This window comes from Dama dama, chromosome 32 (genome assembly GCF_033118175.1).
Source record: "Dama dama isolate Ldn47 chromosome 32, ASM3311817v1, whole genome shotgun sequence".
NCBI lineage: Eukaryota > Metazoa > Chordata > Mammalia > Artiodactyla > Cervidae > Dama > Dama dama.
This window is the reverse complement of record NC_083712.1, coordinates 44,045,507-44,050,215: the sequence shown is the minus strand read 5'-3', so window position 1 is coordinate 44,050,215 and position 4,709 is coordinate 44,045,507. Positions and strand designations below refer to the sequence as shown.

General features: G+C 53.9%; 1 pseudogene; it reads right to left on the bottom strand.

The window, feature by feature from the left end:
- Positions 1 to 451: 451 nt before the first annotated feature.
- Positions 452 to 4,348, bottom strand: LOC133050552 (zinc finger protein 501-like; annotated as a pseudogene).
- Between the last annotated feature and the right edge of the window lie 361 nt (positions 4,349 to 4,709).

Here is a 4,709-nt window from a genome sequence, read left to right as displayed (position 1 = left end):
GGCTGTCTGACACTGTCCTCCTTCACCTCAGGGAGTTCTTAAGGCTTAGGGATCTTTCCCTAGAGAGTCTGGTCTGCATCTCTGAGCCTAACTCAGATCCCCTTTTCCATGAGGGTGCAAGGGTGGTATTTCTCGAGCGTGGGGTGGGGTGGGGGTACCATGCACAGCTAAGCAGCCCAGGGAGGCCCCCTGGCACCCAGGGAGCCTCAGGAGCGACCTTTCGCTGCCCAGGGTTTTCGCAGCTTCCTTGTCAGGACAGGCTAGAGCTTCATGCTGGGTCTCCATCTGGAGCAATCACTCCTTCAAGGTCACTATTTGGGTGTGAAGTCAAGTCAGAACAAGGTTGTAAACTGTGTGGAGGTAAATGGAATTTGTTATGGGATATTTATGTGGTTACAAATGTGAATGCTTAAGAAAGAAAGAGAACTTCCTGACTTGACTGTTTTTAAACCTCAAGCCCAAATATATGAGTAAATGGTATTAGCTATCCATTAACAGAGTGCTAACAGATTGAATTCGTGTTATTTCTGTTTTAATCTTGATTCACTTACTGGTCTTTAGTTTTAGCACTCTCAAATGACATTGCTTTTATTTATTTATTTATTTGATCATGACATACATTTATTGAGTGCTTACTATGGATGTGCCCAGCTCAGGACTCCCGCTCAAACCCTGGCTTGTGCTCTTTGAAATGCTGTCGACAACGGGGAACATTCCAGAACCCCTCCCTTCATCACAGACCCAGATTGAGGAGACAAGTGGCATCCATTAGATGCACCTTCATGAAGCCTCTTAGACTCGCTGAAGGTGACGCCCTTTCTCCAGCATCGGCACTGGGTTAGACCCATCCCCTTCATGACACCACGCTACCCCGGGGCTGGGGCTGTCTCACTCATTTCTGTAACCTTCAGGAGGAGGCAAAAAGTGCACTGGTGTGATGCCTGCAGACTAACACCCCCAGTGACAGGGTGCTCGGCTAGAAGCAGAGCTGTCAGCGGAGTTATCTCTTTGACCCATGTGTTTCCAAGTCGGTGATCCCATGGGAGCTTACTACCATCCTGGGAGGCAACCATCATCCTCGGTTTTACAGATGAAGAAACTGAAGCTCAGAAGAGGCAGACCTGTCCCAGGTCATGCAGTTAGGGGAGATACTCTGTGCTAGCAGCTCACATCCCTCCCCTTTGGCCCTTATTCTCTGTGGTACAGCCCTAGATGCACCAAGCGAGTAAGAGGCAAGACTTCAGGACAAGGCACCAGAGGCGTGAGTCTCGTGATTCCTTGGGGCAGGCACTAGGCCTCCCCCAGCCTCAAAAGGACTATATTCTGTGCCCCTCCCAGGAACACAACCGGCTACAGGGAGAGCAGAGGCTCACAGCTTAGCCTCTGCTCTGGGCACACATTGTGCAGTGCTTCAGGAAGCCTCCCTCAGGCTCCCATAGGCTGTTTTTACCAACAGAAACAGGCTTGTTTACACAGGCAGCCCACCCGTGCTGGTCAGACTACAGTGCTGTGTCCAGTCCCCCGTGTCTGGGCACTCTAAATTGTCACCATTTTCTCCTCCTTGAGGGATCAGAGAAAGACCCTGGGAAACCTTCGAGGGAAAAGGCTAAAGGAGAGGAAGGGACAGATGACCAACCTCTGGTCTTTTGCCCCCGCCTAGAAATGCCACCAGGCTTCCTGGTCTGTTGCTTTGGTCCTGGGCCCCAGCAGCTTCACCTTGCAGACAGTTGTCTTTCAAAGAGATCATATACCCCAGAGTTCACCTAGTGGTCCCCAGTTCAACCTCTCTGAGCCGTGTGCTAGGACACACCTTTCCTTATAGTCCCCTCTGGAGGTGAGGCCCTCCCCGACCTCCTCCTTCTCCACTGTCTTCCTCATGGGGGTTTGCCTGGCATCTGGCCCAATTCTCCTGGGCTGAGGAAGCCACAGCTCCTGTGTAAAGCACCCCCTCACTCCCTGGACCTGTGAAGGGATCTGATCAGCAGCTGCGAAAGGTGCTTTGCATCTTAAAGCAACCTGGCCAGTTTATTCCATCCCCAAACTCTCCCTCCAGCTGGAGTCCCATCTCCAGGGCCTCTGAGAACATGCCCAACCCCACTTTTCTGTCCCAATTCCTCCAGCCTAGGCTTCCCCGATTCAGCCCACAAATCATCAGCCCCAGAGGAGCAGAAGAGGCTTGCTGAGAAATTCTGGTCCCCTCAGTCTCCTGAAGGGTTGCACCAAAGTCAGAGCTGAAGTTTGGGCTGCAACTTAAGCCAGGGGTGTCGGCAGTGCTGGTGCTGGCCCAGGTCGGGAGCTGGGGGCAAAGGCCTTGCCACTCTGCCGGCAGACGGCGGGCTTCTCTCCGTGGTGCGGCCCCCTGGTGAATGAGCAGGTGAGCGCTCTGGCGGAAGCTCCTGTCATGCTGGCTCAAAGCCTAAGGTTTCTGGTCCGGGAGTGTTGGTGCGGCAGCAGATTTGAACTGTCTACAAAACTCTTGCTGCAGCTGAGTTTGGTGCACTTATTTTTTGCCCGTGTGCGAGCACTGTGTTTAAGAAGCTTGGAGCTGTGGGAGAAGGTTTTGTCACATTCTGGGCAGGCGTGGGGTCGGTCGCCCACGTGGACTTGCTGGTGCTTGGTGAACCGGGTGCGCTTCCTTAAAGCCATAGCCACACTCAGGACACTTGAAGGGTCACTCTCCACTGTGGGTGAGTTGGTGCTTTAGGCAGTCGGAGCTGTAGGTGACGTTCTTGCTCCTCCACCATGTGCGATCGCTGGTGCTTGAGCAGATAAGAGCTGCACCCAAAGCGGTCACCACACCAGACACAGAGGTGGGGCTTCTCACCGGTGTGGGCGCGCTGGTGCTGCGCCAGGTTGGAGCTGAGGCTGAAGCGCTTGCCGCAGTCCCCCGCAGCTGCAGGGCTTCTCCCCGGCGCGCGTGCGCTGGTGTTGGATCAGGTTGAAGCTAACACAAGAAGTCTTGCCACCCTCGGCACAAATGTCAGGCTTCTCACCCATGTGTCCCCGCCGGTGTCCGAGCTGCGGCCAATAACAGGCTCCTCGCACTCCAGACACTTGTGAGGTCGGAGGCCTGAGTGAGAACGACGGTGTCGCGTGAGGTTAGAGCTCAGGCTGAAGCAACATTCACACTGGGGACAGGGGGACGGTTTCTCGCCGGTGTGTACCCCGTGCTGCTTAACCAGATCTGAGCCCCGTCGGAAGTTTTTACTACACTGGGGACAGCAGTAGGGTTTGCCACCGCCGTGGCTGCTTTGGTGATGATTGAGATCGGGGAGGTAGGCTGCAGTCAGTTCACACTGCTGGCACGCGAAGGCTCCAGGGACCGCAGGAGAGTTGGTCTTGGCAAGAGTTTCTCCCTCCCCAGGGCCAGAGACTGGCCTACATAGGTACCCAGGCCCAGCATCATTTCCCAGGCGGCCGACTGCTCCGGCGACACCAAGGGCCGCTTGTGTTGAAACAACTCCGCAAACAAAGGCGGGCCTTGGGATTTCCTGGGATCCAGACAACCGGTTCCCCCGCTGCTCGGCGCCGTCAGAGTCCTCCCTTGCCGTTTCTGGAGCTCGCGACTCCAGCCGGAAGAGCGTCCCGTTTCCTAGATACCAACCGCTCAACTGACAAGCACAACCAGAGCTGAAGACTCTCGGGACCCAGGAACCCAGCACCGGAAACGGAAGTGTCCACTAGCTCGTGCCATTCTAGGAAGCGGCAGCGAACGGTCTTTGTGGGTTTAACCCTCTCGTTCACCTGGTGGAGCAACTACTCCTATCTGCAGCCGCTATCAGGAACTTGACACTTTCCTCCGCTCGAGGTTCTGAGTCCATCAGCGCAGACGTCAATGCCCCGGCCACCGCTAGGGGGCGGCAAAGCGAGCTGTCGTTGCCAAGAACACGCTGGGGGCGGAGTAGACACGTCACCTGGAGTAGCACCCTACCGAGACCCCAAGGTCGGAGGTACCGGTCCACCTGAGGCCCTTTAGAGTTTCCCATCCATCCTAAGCTAGGCGTGTTAAACTTGGCGCAGACTACATGTCCCAGCACGCACCGCACGCCGACATTGCTTTTAAATAACTAAAAACTATAGCTTCTGGAGCTTGTAAATAAAATACTTTATCCTTTTGTCATACTCAAGAAATTTTGTTATATGTTTAAACTGTTCATACAACTCAACATCAAAAAAAAAAAAAAACCACAATTAAAATATGGGCAAAGGACCTGAAGAGACATTTCTCCAAAGAGGATAGGCAGATGGCCAACAGGCATATGAAAAGATGTTCAACATTGTTAACCGTTAGAGAAATGCAAATTAAAACCACAATGAGACATCACCTCACCCCTGTCAGAATGACCATGATCTAAAAGAACACTAATAGGGACTTCCCTGAAGGTCCAGTGTTTAAGAACCCGCCTGCCAAAAAAAAAAAGAACCCACCTGCCAACGCAGGAGACATGAGACGTGGGTTCAATCCCTGGGTCAGGAAGACCCCCAGAGGAGGGCATGGCAACCCACTGCAGTATTCTTGCCTAGAGAATCCCATGGACAGAGGAGCCATGCAGAAATCCAGGGGGTCACAAAGAGTCAGACCCAACTGAAGCGACTTAGCACAACGCACCACTACTCCCAAGCCCTTGCACCTAGAGTCCTGTGTCCACAACAAGAGAAGTCACCGCAGCTCGAGAGAAGCCCCCAGTCGCCCCACCTAGAGAAAGCCC